The sequence below is a fragment of the Rhincodon typus genome, chromosome 21 (genome assembly GCF_021869965.1).
Source record: "Rhincodon typus isolate 14 chromosome 21, sRhiTyp1.1, whole genome shotgun sequence".
Lineage (NCBI taxonomy): Eukaryota > Metazoa > Chordata > Chondrichthyes > Orectolobiformes > Rhincodontidae > Rhincodon > Rhincodon typus.
The window spans coordinates 3,232,563-3,253,133 of record NC_063352.1 but is presented as its reverse complement, the minus strand read 5'-3'; positions in this window follow the sequence as shown (position 1 = coordinate 3,253,133).

Below are 20,571 nucleotides of genomic sequence, written 5' to 3'. Positions count from 1 at the left end.
ACAGCATCCGCAGTTCTTTTGGTTTTTATCCAACAATATTAACATAAAGCTGCAACTCTCCACCTTCATTGTCCTACTGATTGCAGTCTACAGCTGTGACATGTGAAAGAGAGCAGCAATAGGTGTCATGCAAATTGGATCTTTTTGACAGTGTTGTATAAAATCCTGGGCCTGACTGGGAGAGGAGGTGCTACAACACGAGTGGTCTGAGAAGCCTACAGGACATGGTGAGAGACATGTATTTCAGTCCCTGGACATAGCCCTGGTGGAGTGGCAATAGAATGGACACTGAGGGTCGGGGGGGTTGGGGGGGTGCGGAGTGTGGTGGGGGGATGAGTTGGTGGAAAGAAGATTGGAGCCGGCCAAAGAGGAGCAGGCAAAGTATATTTGAGGAGGAGTACCTTCAAGCACAGGGCACCACTGAGTAGGAATAAAAGACGTTGTGAAGGAATGGTGCTGGTGGCACAGTCTTGTGGCTTGTAGGGCACCAAGAAGGAATTGTAAGTCAGTCTGTACTTATTTTAGATTCCCAGAATCCACTGCATTTTGCTTCTGTTTTACGGAAGAGATGGTTGCATTGTGCTCACTTTTGATTTTGTTTTATTAAAATCCAATGAAGCTGAGACCTGTTATAGCTTAGGAGCCTTGAAGCAATAGATTCTCTGATTGGATTCTGATGAAAGTTTGTCATGCTGAAACATGAATCTGTTTCTCCCTCACTGCTGCTTCTTCATCTGTGGAATGTCTCTGGCATGTTCATGTTTAATTTCAGAGTTCCACATTAGCAGTACCTTATTTTTATATTTGTTTGTCGCCGATTATTTAATCAGATTGGTGCACATTAGTGTGATTATTGATGACCATTGGGTGGTAATTCATCATTGGGATGACTGTTGGTAATTCTTGGGTGGCTCCGGATGATTGTTAGGGTAAATATTGACAATTACTGAGGTGTTTATTAATGATTGTTGGGTGATTATTGATGATTATTGGGGTAATTATTTAAGAGTTCCTCTTGTGTCCTGCTCTAGCACTGTTCCTTCATTTGGATGAAAGTGTAGGTGGTCTGATTAGTAAGTTTGGAGACAGCACGAAAAATGTTGGAACTGTGGGTAGAGAGGAAGGTTGTCAAAGGATACAGCAGGATATATATCAGTTGGAAAGTCAGGCAGAGAAATGGTAGATGGAGTTTAACCCCACCAAGTGTGAGGTGATATATTTGGGAGGTTAAATGCAAGAGGATAGCGTACAGTAAACAGCAGGACTCTTAGGAGCATTGATATACAGAGGGATCTCGGAGTGCAAATCCATAGCTCCCTGAAAATAACAACGTAGCGTGATAAAGAAGGTGTTAGAAAGTTGGGTAGAATATTCTTGAGTTGGAAGGCAGGAACTTAAAATTTGTTGGTAACAATGATCGTGGGGAAAAGAGTGCTGTGGTCCCTTTAAGAGCTTGTGCTTTGTTTGCACTGGAAGTTTATAAATGCAGGCGCACAGCGAGCACCCGAATGGAAACATTTTGTGCAGAACAGCCAAGTAGAATTTTTTTCCCAGACAACAAGTTTGAATCTGGCCAATTAATTTAAACAAAGCACCTAGATACAGAAAGCCAATTAAAATTAAATCTGATGGTCTTGACAGCCTGAAGCCAATCATATTATAAGAATTTGATTATGTCATTACAGTATATAAGAGGAGGGCATTTGGAAAAATTGGGGAGAGTCATCTGCTAGAGTTAGCACCGTTCAGCTCTCAGAGAAAGTCCATCTAATTAATCAAAGGTACCATGATATTTTAGCTCAAAATCCTCATTGAAGTAATTATAGAGATAAAGCATCCCTGATAGCTGGAAAAAGGCATTTGTGAAGAAGAGGAGATGATAGAATATTCCAGAAAACAGTCTGTGAACTTGGAGAGATTAAGTTATAATTCATTGTTTTCTAATTAATTGGGTTTATTAAGTGGGATTTGTATTATTTGAACTGTATTCCAGTTGAATTTAGACCAGTTAGGAAGTAGTTAGTAGTATAAAGGGGAATTGTTTGTTTGTTTGTTTGTTAGTAATTCTGTTAACTTGTCCGTTGTTACGTTAAATAAATAAATTGTTTCTCATTAATTGTAAAGTAGAGATGAGGGATTTTCTTTCTTTTAACCACTCTTTTAATAGATTATGAGGGGAAAGATGAGCTTCCCTGGGTGTTTCAGGGTAATTATTAGAGGGGAACCCTACTCCTGTCATAACAGATTGGGGTTTGTGTTTTAGTTTAATTATCAGAGGGTTTTGGCTATTGCCTCTCCCTGACAAAGGTGTTGTGGCATACTTGTCTTCATTGGCCAGGGCATTGAGTATAAAAGTGAGCAAGACATGTTGCAGCTTTATAAGACTTCAGGCCACATTTGGAGTACCGTATGTAGTTCTGGTCACCAAACTAAAGGAAGGAAATGGAGGCTTTGGAGACAGTGCAAAAGAAGTTTACCAGGATGTTAAGGGTCTAGGCCTGAAATGTCAGCTTTTCTGCTCTTCTGATGCTGCTTGGCCTGCTGTGTTCATCCAGCTCTAAACCTTGTTAGCTCTTTTACCATGATGTTGCCTGGATTGCAGTGTGTTCACTGTAAGGAGAGGTTGGACAAACATGGATTGTTTCTAGCTAGAAAAGCCTGTACTCTTCTACTAAAGTGCATAACCTCCCCCTTTTCCACATTGTATTACATCTGCCCTTTCTTTGTCCACTCTCCTAGCCTGTCCAAGTCACTTCCTCAAAGCTACCTGTCCCTCCATCTATCTTTGTGTCAACTGCAATGTTAGCTACAATGCTCCCAGTTCCTTCATCCAGATCATTAATGTATAACGTGAATAGTTGCAGTCTCGACTGACCTTTGTGGGTCTCCACTAGTCACTGTCTGCCATCTTGAAAATGTCCCTTTATCCCCTCTCTCTGCCTTCTGCCAATCAGCCTACCCTCCATCGATGCCAGTACCTTCCCCCTAACACCATGGGCTTTTATGTTATTTAGCAGCCTCCTGTGAAGCATCTTGTCAAAGGCCTTCTGGAAATTAAAATAGATCACGTCCACTGGCTCTCCTTTGTCTAACTTACTCATTGCCTCTGCAAAGAATCCTAACAGATTTGTCAGGCATGACCTCCCCTTGTCAAAGCCACGCTGACCCAGCCCTATTTAACTCTGCAATCTAAAACTTACCAACAGCTGAGGTCAGGCTAACTGGCCTATAGTTTCCTGTCTGCCTCCCTCTCTTCTTAAACAGGGGTATTACATTAGCCATTTGTCAGTCCTGAGGGGACCCTCCCTGACTCCAGTGATTTCCTGAAAGACCACCACCAATGCATCCACAATCTCCTCAGCTATCACCTTCAGAACTCTGGGGTGTAGTCCATCTGAATAGAGGGATATGGAATAAATGCAGGCAGGAGGGATTAGTTTAGAAAGGCATCGTGGTCGGCACAGAGATGGTGGGCTGAGGGGCTTGTTCCAATGTTGTACTGTTCTAGGTTCTATGAAAATGAGGGTGATTTCTGTGTTAAGGGTAGACTGTGATCAATGGAAGGGTAGGCTTCAAAGCTCTAATGTTCTTGCAGCGGTTGACCTTTTCTCCACAGGGGCTGTGAATGTTTGCAGAAACGGAGTTAATATTTCAAAGGTCAATAAGCTTTAACCAGAGCTGAGGTGTAACACTGAGGGTAGAACCCAAGCAAGGGGCATCAAGGAAGTGGCTGTGGACTGGGCATCTGTTATATTGAAATGGAAAGGTAGACAGGGTGTTAACTTGAAGTCCATATGCTATCATATATTTCACACTCCCACCCAACTCCATCCCTAGCATTTCAAACACTTGAGTCCATTTCCAAACGAGCTTTGTGTAAGAAACCATTTGTAAATTTAGAATTACAGTAACACTTCACCTTAGCCTGTTGGATCATCTATAAAAACCCTTCCATGTCCCCAACTCATTTTGAAATCAAAACACACGGCACAATTATTTTCAGTGATAGAAATGAGCTTTCATACCACTGAATACTTACGAAACATTGCTAATTAAAATGCAGTGGCATAATAAAAGCAGAAAAATATACTGTGCATGCATGTGCATAAATAAACGAGATTGAATTACAGAATGAGCCCCTCATTTGAGTGTCTAATGCTACACAATTTGTCATGCAGGGTGCCGCGAATTATTAGAAAGCTTCCCCAATGTCAGGTCATGCAAATATTTATTGAAAGCATTAAATAACAAATTGAACAGACTGCACATTTGTAAATCTGTCATGTTTGGTTTCAGTTGGAAGCACTGATGTGCTAGATTGTGGTTCACTTCATTGCATCCTCCCTCCAGGGGGGAACAGAAACCACAAAATATCAACACAGGTCACAATCAACCTTTTGTTTCATGCTACCACAGGCTCAAAGGAGAATTGCCTTGCATACAAATAAAATAGTGTTATATAAATTTGAAAATTAGAACATTTCCTCCCCCTGTCTCCCCAAGAAAGCTCGAAATATTATTTCATTCTATTCAGGTAAAAATAAGTAAAAAAAAAAAATCTAATTGCTAAACCCAATCACTGTTGGTCGAAGTATACTGTTCTGAAACACTGGTGAACTGGATTCAAAGCATCTGATGAGCAGTCAGTGGACTCAAAATGTTATCTCTGTTTTTCTTTCTGCAGATGCTCCCTGCCCTGCTGAATTTCTCCAGCGTTTTCCGTTCTTGTTTCAAAACAATCTTCCTCTGCTATGAGAACTGATGTGAGTTTATACATGTCGCTACACCTTCTGCTTGTGTTTGAGTTAAAACCCGCAACACAACTGTAGTTCAACTTGTTCTGGCTCACCCTGGCTTCCACCACACCAATTAGGTTCAAAGCAAATAGTTCAAACTTATGTACGGGGGCAAAAGTTCACAATCGCTTTAATTTTGAGAGAGATAGGATAAGTAACTCTCCTGTATCCAGTTGGATTATGTGAGGACTTTTGTGTAGAGTCAGCCTGTGGAACCAAAGGCAAGCCAAGGTCATGGTGTATGGAGATAGGGAGAGGTAGAATACATGGCTTGTAGTGTCTGACATAACATCCCTGGGTTTGTACTGCAAGCTGATCCAGTTCCCCAAGGTGTGAGTACTGCCATGAACAGGTGACAGTCTGCAGCCATAGGCACACATTGTGTTAGCAGGGATTACCAAAAATTTGAGACCAATCCATGCTCCTTGTCAGAGGTACTCCCAATTCTTCTGAACATTACAACTTATGACCGTAAACACTACTTTGACTGAAGGCAAGTTGCCACATGCACTAAATTATTCCTTCAGCCAGGCATTTTGGAGCCATTGTGAAATTCAACTTTAGTGCCAGATCAATTGGAGTCAAAGGCTGGCAGCAGAAAGGATAGCTGAGCAAAACATTACCTTCAAAAAGAAACAGTTTGGAGACAGAACAGGTCTATTCTAATGCAGGGGAAAAGTAGGGTAAACAAGTCTGGATCTCCCTGGATGACAAAGCAGATAGAAATTAAGATACGCGACAAAAAGTGTGGTTTTGACAGATGTTGGGCAGAAATACAATTGTGAACCAGGCAGATTATAGAAAGCTCAGGGGGGAGGTGATAAAGCAAATAAGAGAAGCAAAGGGAGAGTATGATTTGAGACTGGCAGCTAATTCCAGTGTCATCTGTAAGCATGTAAATAATGAAATGTTTGGTAGATGGAGGAGTAGGGTTTTTTTAAAGTCATGGGGTGTGGGTATCACTGGCTGGGCCAGCATTTATTGCCCATCCCTGGTTGCCCCTTGAGAAGGTGGTGGTGAGCTGTCTTCTTGAACCACTGCAGTCCCTGTGCTGTAGGTTGACCCATAATGTCCTTAGGGAGGGAATTCCAGGATTCTGATCCAGGGACACTGAAGGAATGGCGATACATTTCCAAGTCAGGATGGTGAGTGGCTTGGACGGGAACTTGCAGAGAATGGTGTTCCCATGTATCTGCTGTCCTTTTCCTTCGAGATGGAAGTGGTCGTGCGTTTGGAGGGTGCTAAGGAGGAGCCTTGGTGCGTAGCTGCAGGTAGTTTGCATACAAGAGGAGCAGACAAAACCGTTTCCTAACTTCTAATAATAAAGGCATATAAACACTGTGTCAACGCCCTGGACCTAACTCATTTCCTAACACAGCATCATCTTCTGGAGAGATGATGGCATAGTGAGAATGTCACTGGGATAGTAATCTAGAACACCAGGCTAATGTTCAGGGGACAAACACAAACAGAAATTGCGACTATTAATTGCTTCAGATCTCAGCCCTTTGTTTTATTTTAATGTTCTTGGGACATGGGTTTAAATCCATCTATGGTCGGATGGTGAAATTTGAATTTAGTTAAAAAATAATTAAAACTAAAATCGGAATTAGAAGTTGCATTATGATTATGAAACCATTGTCAATTGTTGTAAAAACCCATCTGATTCACTTCAGGGAAGGAAACCTGCCATCCTTACCTGGTCTGACTCCAGACCCACAGCAATGTGGTTGACTCTTAACTGCCCCCTGGGCAATTAGGGATGGACAATAAATGCTGCCTAGCCAGCGACACCCTCATCACATGAATGAATTAAGCAACAAAAAGAAGATACTCCTCAAGGTAGAAAGACTTTGGTTAATAGTCTGTAAGCCATGGTCCACTCTGGAATGATTGATGCCCAGAGATTGGTTGGGATCTCGCAAGTCAGTAGGAAGATTTTCGCCGTCGATCCTGCTGACTGCCTGAGTGGCATTCCTGTCGGAGGCAATCAGGTAAACATCTCCCACCAGGAATGCTGCGGGATTAGGGCTGGATCAGCAAACCAACAGGCTCAATAGGAGGGGTGGCAGCGATGGTTAACGTGCAGTTGTAATGGGAAAGGAGGGCCCTGCTGGGGCAGGCAGGGGACCCCCAGGGTAACTCAAGACGAGGTCACCCTCTGATAAGTTAATGGCACTGTAAACAATCAGGGTGCAGGTCATCATCATGGAGGGGGTGTGTCGGCTCAGTTGGCCATGGGCTGAGGATACTAGAACCAAGGGGGGGTGGGGCAAAGAGGTGTTTAATAGAGATGTTGCTGGGAGGCCACCTCATTTCACCAGCTTGTCAGACGCCAGACTCATTGAGGCAATTGTCAATGTTGGGAATGGTATGACACTTCTGGAGGTATGTACCCAGTTGTCCGATTAACAGGTTTGATTGGCTTCCTGTCACTGTTGAGAAGGTAAGTTGTTTTAACATTCCTCCCTGTTCTTACCACCCAACCATCTTCACCATGGCTGGGTAGATACCAGAATACAATAATTCACTGATTAGTCCAGGTGCTTATGAGGTGGGTTATTTAAATGGAGAAAAACTGCAGAAAGCTAAGGCACGGAGGGATTTGGGACTCCTTGGGAATAAATCACAGAATGCTAGCATCCAAGTCCAGTGGGAAAAATAGGGAACGCAAATGGACTGTTGGCTTCTATTCCAGAAGGACTAGAGCATAAAAGTCAGGAGATTTTGTTAAAACTGTACGAGGTACTAGTCAGGCCACTGTTGGAATATTGTGAACAGTTTGCGGCCCCATATCTAGGGAGAGATATATTGGCATTGGAGGCAGCCCAGAGAAGGTTCACTTAGCTGACATGAGGTATGGAGGCACTGTCTTGTGAGGAGAGGTTGAGTAGATTGGGCCTGTAGTCGTTGCAGTTTAGCAGGATGACAGGCATCCTTACTTAAACTTATAAAATTCTTCGGGGATTTGACAGGGTAGATGTGGCGAGACTGTTTCCCCTTGTGGGAAAGTCTAGGACCAAAGCACATAATCTCAGAATTAGGTGTCACCCAGTTAAGATGGAGATGAGAAGGAATTTCTTCTCTCAATAGGGGGTGAATCTATGGAATTCTTTACCACAGAGGGCTGTTGAGGTTAGGTCATTAAATAAATACAAGGCTGAGAGAGACAGTAAATAATCAGTAAATTTTTAATCGGTAAAGGAATCAAGGAGAATGGAAAAAAAGACAGGAAAGCAGAGTTGAGGCGAGTATGGAAAACAGATGAAAGAAAAGGAATTGTAATAGTATGCTAGTATATGTGTGTGTAACCTGCATGAGGGTTGGTTAGGTCAGATGGTTAGCTGGATGGTTGGTTAGTGATGCAGAGCGATGCTAACAGGGTGAGCTCAATTCCCACACCAGCTGTGGTTACCACGTCAGACTCTCCTTCTCAACCTCTCCCTCCTTTGCCTGAGGCGTGGTGACCCTCAGATTAAACCACCACCAGCCATCTCTCCCTCTCTAATGGGAGAGAAGCCTGATGTCTAATAGATCCCTAGTATCTTTGCAATCTACACATGATACATCCAAAACATCTGCTTTGAATGAAGGAGGTTGTGATGATATCCAATATCACATCTTTGGCTGATTAAAAGAAAATGCTTTTTTTTTTAGGCAGCATTTCTTTGCTATTTATATTAGAGTTCTTAAACTCATTGAACTGTTGGAAAATTCTTTCAGGAGTTCAATGAAGGGTAGCACCATTCTGTTTTCATTCTGTGAAGCCCAGGAATAATTAAGATTTCATAAATGACACTTGTGATGACAAAATTATAATGTAAACAAACTTGACTCTGTGTTCCGTTTGAGATAGCACAGTGGATTTTGTCAGTATGACTGATCACACACATGTGCACAACACCCACACACTAATCCCACTGTCACAGCCTGAAATTTCATTCTTTTTTAGATAAACGTTTCCTTCTGAATATCTAAAGGCAAACAATGTTTGCAAATGACTAACCGGTAATTTGTAACTGTTAATGTGAGAAATGGAATCGTCTCCCCTTTTGTGAGGTGGTTCGACACAGATCATCAAATTGATTGTCTTTGCGCTGTTCCATTGAAACCGATTTTGTACCTTGTGCAAAACCATGACCACAATTTAAAGGGTTAACAGTAAAGTTCTAATAAGGTGCAGTTTCTCAATTTAAAGGCATATGAGAATACAGGTCTCCTTTCTCTTTCATTTGGTGTTGTAAGCTTTCATAATTAGTGACTTATTAAATTTATTTCACTGACTGTTATACAGTTTGAGGTGAGTGAAGAATTACTCTAGGGTGGTTTGATGGACATAACTTTGGGAACTGTGAGGGAGATTTCTGGAGATCAGATATGCTTAACTGGCACCATATCCACAAACATCCACTCCCTCCACCACCGACGCTCAGTAACAGCAGTGTGTACTATCTACAAGATGCACTGCAGAAATCCACCAAAGATCCTCAGACAGCACCTTCCAAACCCACGACCACTTCCATCTGGAAGGACAAGGGAAGCAGATACATGGGAACACCACTGACTCCAAGTTTCCCTCCAAGCCACTCACCATCCTGACTTGGAAATATATTCCTGTTCCTTCACTGTCGCTGGATCAAAATCCTGGAATTCCCTCCCTAAGGGCATTATGGGTCAACCCACAGCTCATAGACTGCAGTGGTTCAAGAAGGCAGCTCACCCCCACCTTCTCAAGGGCAATTAGGGATGGGCAATAAATATTTGCCTAGCCAGCGATGCCTACATCCCATGAATGAATAAAACAAAAAACAAGAGGATGACGCTCCTATACATGGCCTAGTTTCAGTGAAGGCTTGCACAGTTGATTTGCTTGAATCATTGCCAATATGAAATTTATATGTTGTGATTGCAGAAGAGGGTTGCACTGAGCCATTGGGCTAAAGTCATTGGCAGCCTGCACATGATATTTCCTATTTGTTGCCCATTAGAATTTCTCGGTGGCCTGCAAACTTGAAGTTGCTGTCTGAGTCCTTTGTATCAGAGCTGGTGTGTGACCTCATCCTTCGTCAAATAGATATTTGTGACACCCTTCCCTCCTGCCCAAGCTCTGACACCACCCATCTTAAGGCCACACGAGCCCAGCCCCTGAGTAGCTAGGATTGGATGAAGTGACGAGACATCTTTGTGAAGGTGAGCGTTCTCTCCTTGAAGTGCCTGAGAGTTGAGGGTTAGTGCAAATGGAGTGCAGAGGAAGGAATAGCTGGTGGAGGAAGCTAGAGGGCAGTAAGATGGGAAATGATAGGATGAAGTGTGAAAGGAGCTGAGTGTCACCCTGTCCTTCAGTGTTGTCTTCCACAGACTAGACTCCTCTCCGGCTGTGATGGCCCAAGCAGAGGAGGGGACACGGCAGCACATGGCACCCTCATGTTGCACATGATCTTTCCCTGGAAAAAAAGAAAGGAATGTTATGAGTGAGGGGCTTGTGAGGCATTCGGAGAATCTGTCTGTCGTGTGTGGGCAGTAAGGGCTTGAGTGGAGGTGAGTTGAGGATGGAATGGATTGAATTGTGGTTGAGTGATTGTAGGGATGTGAAGGGAAGAGGGGAGGAGGAAATTGTGTGAGGAACAAGGTTGTGAGTGGTGAAAGTCTGGATAAAGCCATAGTCTTACCTTGTCAACTTGGGCAAGAACCTTAAATATCTTTTGATATTGCAGTCCTGTGCTGGGAGGAGGCAAGATCCCGGAGCTAACTTTCTCCTCCTCCGTTCTCACTTGTTAAAGTGGTTACAGAAAGGGCTAGATGTGTCCTGATGGACATCTTTCCTGTACATTAGACCTGACCCTTCAACATGGTATTAGAGAACCAGAGGGACCCTGAATTTAACTCAGTGTCAATGAGTGAGTTAGAGGCAGATTTTGGGATCCCTTCCAGCCATTTGCAGTTTGAGCTGTTGCCATGATTTGATCTGCTCCCAACATTATGTTGTCTCTCTCCACATATAGCATTCTCTCATTTATAAGTGAGTAGGGCCCCCTTGTTGCACCAGCTACAATTATCTCTCTCTTTCTTGTTTGTAAAAGAGCAATTTCCTTTGTGACAGACAATACTAGGAAAAATAAATAAATATAACCAACAGCTCCCATGGTGGAGAAAGAGAGAAACAGGAAATAGCCCCTCACCAAGATTTACAGAACACACCATTCCTAATGACAGCATATCAGAAGGCATAAAGAACCTGCATTTACGTAGCACCCTTTATCATATGCAAAACGCTTTAACATAATCTCTAATAAAAACTGAAAGAACTGCGGATGCTGTAAATCAGGAACAAAAACAGAAGTCGCTGGAAAAGCTCAGCACGCCTGGCAACATCTTTGAAGGAAAAAACAGAGTTAACATTTCGGGTCCAGTGACCCTTCCTAAGAACTGAAGTATGTTAACTATCTCTTTGTTAACTTAATCTGTGTTTTCTATGGCAGATAATACAAGAGACAATTTATAAACAGAATTGTCCGACACACAGTGACGAGATAGAGCCATGAGATCTTCCAAATTCACCCTGAGGGGGCAGGTAGGGCCTGAGCTTAAACTCTAAGATGTAAGAGAGGACAGTTCTAACACTGCAGCATTCCATCCATGCTGCAGTGAAGAGCCAGCTAGGGTTATATGCAATGGAATCTGACTAAGCATTGAACGCATTACAATGGGAGTCAAGGTCTTGCTTTAGGTTTTCTCAGGGAACTGACTCCTCATGAAGGAGAGAACGAAGAAACCGTGGGCCAGGAGTCGGATTGTGCAGGTCACAGGAGGTCACACACACACACACACACACACACAGACACACAGACACACAGACAGACACACCCACACAGACACACACACAATTTCTCACATGGTACCTTATCCAATTTGTAAAGAGAGGCCACACCTTTTATGACCTCTGTCGGGGTTCAGACAGAAGAAAGCATTGTCAAAGTGGCTCAAACCCTCCAAACCCGGCAATATCCTTGTAAATCTTTTCTGCACCCTTTCAAGTTTCACAACATCTTTCTGATGACAAAATCAGAAGTTGCTGGAAAAGCTGAGCAGGTCTGACAGCATCTGTGGAGAGAAATCAGAGTTAATGTTTTGGGTCGAGATCCTCAGAACAGACCTGAAACGATAACTACGATTTCTTTCCACAGATGCTGCCAGACCTGATGAGCTTGTCCAGCAATTTCTATTTCTGTCTCTGATTTACAGCATCCACAGTTCTTTCAGTTTATAACACCTTTCCTATAGCAGGGAGACCAGAATTGAACGCAGTATTCCAAACGTGGCCTAACCAATGTCCTGTACAGTTGCAACATGACCTCTGAACTCCTACACTCAGTGCACTGACCAATAAAGGCAAGCATACCAAATGCCTTCTTCACTACCCTGTCTACCTGTGACCTGACTTTCTAGGAACTATGAACACCCCAAGATCTCTTTGTTCAGCAACACTTCCCAGGCCCTTACCATTAAGTCAATGCATGGGATGCTTTCATTAAGAAGAAACTGACTTAGAGGAAGCTCCTGAGTGAAGGGTCACAATTCCCTGAGACACCTGTTGGCAAAAGGAATTATGGAAAAGGGGCAGGATAAGGGAATTCCAATTGGTCAAGGACCAATTCCACCTCCTGGAAACACCTGCCAAATGTGTGGTGGTAGATGGGGCCCTAGGATTAGGTTCATCAGTTACACAAAGACTTATTGAGACTCATGGCCAGTGACATGGGATTTCCTGGGTAGGCAATCAGACTCATTAGCGAGTGATTGCCAATGATGACTCACTGCACCTCAGGACCTCCTCTGTGATGTTGATCAATGATACAAATCCACAAACCTTAAAGAAGAAGCAAGGTTTCAAGTCATAGCTTCCACCAGGAAACAGCTAAAAATGATGTTGCAAGAATGTAATTCAAACTTGCAGTGCTGGCCACTTTGTTATAGCTGATAGTGAAACTTGAACCTCAATTCTTTTTATTCCTTCATGGGGTGTGACAGAATGGCTGGGCCAGCATTTATTGCCTGTCCCTAATTGCTCTTGAGAAGGTGGTGGGGGGAGCTGCTTTCGTGCAGTCCACGTGCTGTGGGTTGACCCACAATGCCATTAGGAAGGGAATTCCAGGATTTTGACCCAGCTACACTGAAGGAACGGTGATATATTTCAGAGTCACGACGGTGAGTGGTTTGGAGGGGAACTTGCAGGGTGTGGTGTTCCCAAGTATTTCTGCCCTTGTCCTTCTAGATGGAAGTGGTCATAGGTTTGAAAGGTGCTGTCTGAGGGGCATGAGCGAATTTCTGCAGTTCGTAAGGTTACACACTGGTGTTACTGAGCACTGGGGCTAGGTTTCAGTTTTTAGTTGGGGTCAGCAATTACATTTCTGTCAGTGCTGTTACATTACTGCCCTCTGACCTTTTGAACTGTGATTGTTTTTTGTCAATTCTTCTTCTGGTTCCTTCTCATCTTCATCCAGTTCTTCCTCATGTCCTGGTGCCTCTTCATGTTGCTCTGCCTCCTCAAAGTGTAACCTCTTTTCTCTGTAAGTGACCCATGGACGGATCTCTGAGGTAACCCGCACAGAGGACTGACCATCCTCTGACATTCCTGGATAAAAGTGGGAGGGGTTTGGGATGGATTGGTGTCACAGGATGAGGGCACTTGGACAGTTATCAGTGAACCGTGCACAAAATCATAGAACCACAGAATTATTACTGTACAAAAGGGCCATTCAGCCCACTGTGCCTGCACCAGTTCTGTAACCTACAGCCAATCTCCTGCCTTTCCCTCATATCCCTGCACCTCAGTTCTATCCAAATAATCATCTAATGCTCCTCTCGAATGTGTCAGTTGAACTTGCCTCCTCCACATTTTCAGGCAGTGACTTTCCTGCCTCTAACAATTTATGATGTAATGAAGATTTTTCTCACATTACCCTTCTTCTTTTGCAGATCACTTTAAATCCATATCCCTCTCGTTCTTGTTTCTTTTACAAGCAGGAATTGCTTCTCCCTATCTACTTTATCCATGTTTTTCAAAACCTCGACCAAATCTCCTCTCAGCCTCCTTCTCTCCAAACAGAACAGTCCCAACATCTTTGATCTCTCCTTGACTGATCAGGGGTTGTACATTGTTGGGGTGAAATCTCTTCCTGTTCACAAAATGCTGATGGTTCATTTTTAACGGCTGCTATTGTCACTGAACCTGGAGAAGCACAACCACTCAGCTCCATCTCTCTTGTTTGAAGAATACTATCGCAGCTACACTGACAATTCTTCAATGCAGACAATACTTCAGGATGGACAGAAGAAATAAATCAATTGATGACATTTGAAGGTACTATTAAAACAGAAATATATCTAATGCACATGCACTGATGCATGGGTAATAAGGTCAAGTGATGTGAGCCATACATCAAAGAACTGATCTTTATGTGAACCCAACTTATTTAAATATCTGATACATGTAAGTCTGGATCAATGTCAATCAGTGATGCTAGAACAGCTTGTGTAACCTTAATGACAATGAACAGCTGAATATAGATCTGATTATATGCACTCCAGCTCTACAACCCACTGGGGTGGTGTGTTACTGTTCACTCAACTTGGCCAAATCGGCTAACAATGTACAGTAGGGTGTGGTCTGGAGATATGGTTAGAGATGGTAAAGTCTCCAACCCTCTTTCCATCAGTCAGCCCATCAGGAATCTCTCACACTGTTCCTGCCCAATATTGGAATGTGTTGGGAGGTCTTGTAAGTGGGGATGCAACAGCCGTATGGGATTATTGTTAGACTGTTAAACCTAGATAATGTTCTGGCAATGCCCTTATGACATGCCATAGGATGTTTTCAATGATAACCATATAATATAAATACAGTTTGTCATTGTCCCTGGTCCCCATGTCCTAGCCCCCTAACCCACACACCAGGCCTTGTTACCACATAGCCTGCCATTACACATTATCTATTGTGAGTTGCTAACAGTCCCCATTAACAACTGTTCACTCTCCTGGCCAGATCGTTATCAACTCCTTTGTTTATCCAACTGGTCTTCTCCCTCTTCGGGCTCTATCGTTTATCCAATCATTTACTCCCTACCCCATCACCCTTCCTATATTCCGCATATAAACTGACATTTTCCCAGCCACCATCAGTTCTGAGGAAGGATCACCGGACCTGAAATGTTAACTCTGATTTTTCTTCACAGATGCTGCCAGACCTGCTGAGCTTTTCCAGCAATTTCTGTTTCTGTTTGTCATTGTTCCTGTTGGGTACGTAGGGTCAAAATTGTTACCAGCTCTTAAGATAACAGCCTGGTCTGTACTATTCCTCATGAATGAGTAAATTGTCACTCTTATCATAGTCTGCACATGCGTTGCATGTATAATCATTAAATACCACTGGTCTCTTAGAGCTATCCATGCTGTTGGCAGTTTGTCTGGGTGATGTTCCTTACCCAGGGAGTGTTGTTTCCATAAAAAGTGAAGATGCTGTAAATCAGAAACAAAAACAGAAGTTGCTGGAAAAGCTCAGCAGGTCTGGCAGTATCTGTGAAGAGAAAATCAGAGCTAACGTTTTGGGTCCGGTGACCCTTCCTCAGAACTGTCGGTAGCAAGGAAAATGTCGTTTTTTATGCAGAAGATTGGGTGGGAGGAGGGGCTAAGGAGTAAACGATAGGTGGGGATAGAGCCCAAAGAGAGAGACGAACAGACAAAGGAGAGGATAACGATCAGGCTGGGAGGGTAAATAGTTGTTAATGGAGACTGTTAGTGACTAACAACAGGGGGTGTGTAATGGCAGGCTATGTGGTAACAAGGCCTGGTGTGTGGGGTAGGGGGCTGGGACATCGGAGAGTTTAGGCCCTAAAGTTATTGAACTTGGTATTGAGTCCAGAAGACTGCAGGATCCCCAAGTGGAAAATGAAGTGTTGTTCCTCCAACTTATGCTGAGCTTCAATGGAGCACTGCAGCAAGCCTGAGACAGAGATATTGGCCAGGGAGCAGGGCGGGCCGTTAAAGTGGCTGGCAGCTGGAAGTGTTTCTGTGTTGGTTGTTGTTGCCATGGTACTTGTTCTTATTCCATTTCCATTTCAAAATCAACACAATTCCCTGATGGTCCATGTGGATGTGCTTCAGTATGTCTCTCCTCATCTGCTTCAGGATGAAGACTCTATTTCCCTTGCACAAGAGACCTTCTCTGTCTGCCCAATACGGTCTTATAGCACCGGGTGCATCCTCGATGCTTTCCTGCCTTCCTCTAATCTCTAACTCCTGCTACACTTGGTAAATTGTATCATGTTGCTGGATTTAATGTCTCTATCTGGTCAGTGTGTTCAAGAGCAGGATAAACTGCTCCTTCAGGATGAGCCCACTGTGCTGCAGCAAACTCTAGCTGTTCCCAGGTCCCTGTCAGTTAGGTACCTCTTTGATGACATGTCACATCCAGGTGGGAACACCAGAGTGACCTTCTTTGCAGACACTTTGGAGCTGACAACAGTGTCTATCACTTTGCCTCTTCCAAGAAGATATTGGTGAAAAGGTTCACCCACAGTCAGAATGGCCAGACACTCTTTCTTGATCTATGTACAGCGATAATCCACTTCCATTAACACCAAATGCAATGGGTTGTCCTTGCTGCCGGAAGTTTACTCCAAGTCCTGTCTCACTAACTCTTTCTATGGACCTGCTGTAGCCGTCATTCCAATAGTCACAAAGCTATCAACCCAACTCAGTCAACCTATTGTATGGTGTACTGTTGGTATTTAATGTGTTAGCTAACTGACAATATCCATTCAGTTACTTTTGGAACAAGAAGATAATCAGTGGTAGATGAAACAAATGGAGTTCTCCATCCTGTATGGAATTTCTGAACAAACAGATGAACAGAAGGAAATTGAACCCTTAAATCATGACAAATACCATTTCTCTCTCATCCTTAAAAAGGACAGAAAACAAGCCCAGGACAAAAGGCTCCCAAAGCATAAATACATCCAGCTGCACATTGATAAGGCTTCTTCTGGAATACTGTGTCCAGTTCTGGTTGCCTTGTTACAGGAAGGATATTGCTAAGGTCGACAGGGTTCAGAAGAGATTTACTAGAATGGGGACAGGTTTGGAAGGTTTGAGTTATGAAGAAAGGCTGGGATGCTTTTCGCTGGAGTGTAGGAGATTGAGAGGTGACCTTACAGAAGTTTATAAAATCAAGAGGGGTTTAGATAGCGTTAATTGTAGGTGTTTTTTCCCTAGGGTGGGGGATTTCAAGATTAGGGGCTGTCTTGGATCACAGCATATATCCAAGCGGTTCTTTTCAGATTCCGATAAATATAATCAAGAGCAACTTGCTTAAATATGAATGTTTATTAAGTAATAATAAATGATTATAGTGGTAATAATAAATGGAAAAGAGAACAAAAGGCGACAAATGGGGTGGCACAGTGGTTAGCACTGCTGCCTCACAGCACCAGGGACCCGGCTTCGATTCCATCCTCGGGCAACTGTCTGTGTGCAGTTTGCACATTCTCCCCGTGTCCGCGTGGGTTTTCTCCCGCAGTCCGAAGATGTGCAGGTTAGGGTGGATTGGCCGTGCTAAATTGTCCATAGTGTTCAGGGATGTGTGGGTTATAGGGGGATGGTTCTGGTTGGGATGCTCTGAGGGTCAGTGTGGACTTATTGGGCCAAAGGGCCTGTTTCCACACTGTATGGATTCTATGATTCTGATTGTCAAGTCTCATGCCTTTCTAGAAAAAGCAACAGGTCTCATGTTCTTCTGCCTGTTGGGGATCCCTCAGTCAATGGCTGGTCTGGAGGCTTCAGTTCATTCCTAGCACTGTTCATGATTCTGAGCCGAAGTGAAGTCCAGCAACAGCAGCTTGGAACAAAACTCATTCTCTCTCTTATACAGTATCACAAACAACCAGTACAGAAAACAACACATACCATAGACAAAACTGTTGGGTCTTACAGAAAACAAGCTTTTTAATTGTGCTGTCTGCAGCATGTATGGGAATATTCACGGGACTCACCCAAGGACATGCCTATCGAGTATCATTAACAATTTTAACCCTTCAGCCCATTCTATATGATCGATCTTCTCATGCAGCTGTCAAATATCGTCAATGACTTTTAGTCCTTCAGCCCATCCTATACAGGGGCATATATTTAAGGTGGGAGGACAAAGGTTTGAAAAGGACATGAGGGGCAAATTTTTTATACAGAGGGTGGTTTGCGTGTGGAATGAACTTCTTGAGGAAGTGGTGGATGTGGGCACAGTTCCAACATTTAAAAGACACTTAGATAAGTACATGAATGGGAAGGGTTTTGAGGGATATGGACCAGGAGCAGGTAGGTGGGACTAGTTTAGTTTGGGTTTATGCTTGGTGGACCGAAGGATCTGTCTGTGTTTTATGACTCGATGACTGTAGATGGGAAACTGAAATTGTCAAAAAATTCGGGAGCATGAAAATACATGGGTGGCTTGGCTTTATGGCTGAAGACACAGGGTGAATGTTTACAGTTACTGACCCACGGACAGCTGATTTTTAGTAAAGTGACCCACTTCATCATTCTCTGACCAATCCCAAAGTGCAGGTGACATGACATAACAACATGCAATCAAAAGCAGGATAGGCCATTCAGTCCTTCAAGCCTGTTCTAACACTCCATAAGATCACGGCTGATTTGTGTGTGGAATTCCACATTCCCATCTATTTCCAATAACTCCTCTATTGGTTACTGCAGCATCAGGGAACACAGCAGAATTCTGCCAGTATGATCCATACCAATGTCCTTCAACTCGAGACAGTAAGAACTGCTGATGCTGGAGTCGGAGATAACACAGTGTGGAGCTGGAGGAACACAGCAGGCTAGGTAGCATCAGAGGAGCAGGAAAGCTGACATTTTGGGTTGGGACCCTTCTTCAGAAATGAAATTCTTCAATTAGAATTGTCCCTTCGACAGGGATGGGCCATTATGAAAATGTCAAATTGTTCACTCAGGCAGGAATAATAGAAAAGTAAGATATTACTTAAATGGAGAGCGACTGCAGAATTCCAGGATGCAGAGGGAGCCTGACAAGAATCTATCCACCTTCATCATAAAACGATTCAATGATCTCACTTCCACCAGCTCCTGAGGCAGCGAGCTCCAAAGTCACACAGGCCCCTGAGAGAAAACAATTCCCTTCATCTCTGTCCTTAAAAGGGCAATCCTTAATTTTAAAATATTTTCCCCTGGTCTTGCACTGGCCCACAACAGGAACCATCCTTAGCACCTTGTCTAGACTATTCAGGATCTGATACATTTCAATCGCGTCATCTCTCACTCTCCAAACTCCAGGGGAAACCAGCCCAGTCTGTCCAACTTTTCCTCATAAAACACCCCCCCTCATTCTGGGAATCACACCAGTAAACCTGCTCTGAACCACCTCCAACACAAATTACATTTGAAATTGCACACAGTATTTGTGGTGTGGCCTCACCAATGCCCTGTATGACTGAAGCAGAATACCTTTACTTTTCTGTTCAATTCCCCTTGGAAAAAAGATCAGCATCCTGTTAACTTTCCTGTTTAGATGCTGTTTCTCAATTCTAACCTGTTGTGACACATGCACTAGACCAGCTACATCCCTTTGCATTGTGGAATTCTGCAGTCATTCTACATTTAAGTTATAAAACTGCTTTTTTGTTGTTGTTCCTTCCAAAGTAGAATCCTTACAATGCAGAAAGAGGCCATTCAGCCCATTGAGGCTGCGCTGATCCTCCGAAGATCATCCCAGACCTACCCTACACCCCACATTTAGCTTGCATATCCCTGAATACTACGGTAAACTTAGCATGGCCAATCCATCTAATGTACACGTCTTTGGACTGTGGGAGGAAACCGGAGCACCTGGTGGAAACCCACACAGACACGGGGAGAATGTACAAACTCCACACAGTCAGTCACCCCGAGGGTGGAATTGAGCCTGGATCCCTGGTGTTGTGAGGCAGCAGTGCAAACCACTGAGCCACCGTACCACCCCAACTTCAAAGTGAACATCTCCAAATTTACATGATGGTCCATCGCTATTAAAGGAACATTTCTACTTGAAGGGACCTGGGTATGGGTCAGAATGTTTAAATTCTGCATTACAGCCTGACGCTTCAGTGACCAATAAAATAGTAAAGAGATGTGTGAAGACAGTTCACCCACACACTTTCCAGCCCCACCCCATACCAAATCTAAAGGCACATCCTTATTTCTCCATGGGAACCATCAACACTTACACTCAGCCTCAATCTGTAGCTGTCTGAGTCCCAGTGACTCTCAGTCCCCTTCTCACTGATTGTCAAACCCACAACCCTACACAGTTTAAATCAAAAACAGAAATTGCTGGAGAAATTCAGCAGGTCTGGCAGCATCTGTGGAGTGAAAGGAGAGTTAATGTTTCGAGTCCAGTGACCCTTGCTCAGAATTGGTAGCAGCTTGGAAAAGGCAATGTGTAAACTGAAGAAGGGGGTCGGAGGGTGTGGAGAAGGCGTGAGCAGATAAGCGGAGATGGTGCTCAGAAAGAGAGAATGACAGACAAAGGGATGGATAATGGTGAGCTGGGGAGCTGATAACAGGGGCCATAAGGAGGTGAGAATGTGCAGGCTGTGCTGAAAACAGCTCATTTTATGCCAGGGATAACAAGGTGTAGAGACGGATGAACACAGCAGGCCAAGCAGCATCATAGGAGCAGGAAGGCTGACGTTTCGGGCTTAGACCCTTCATC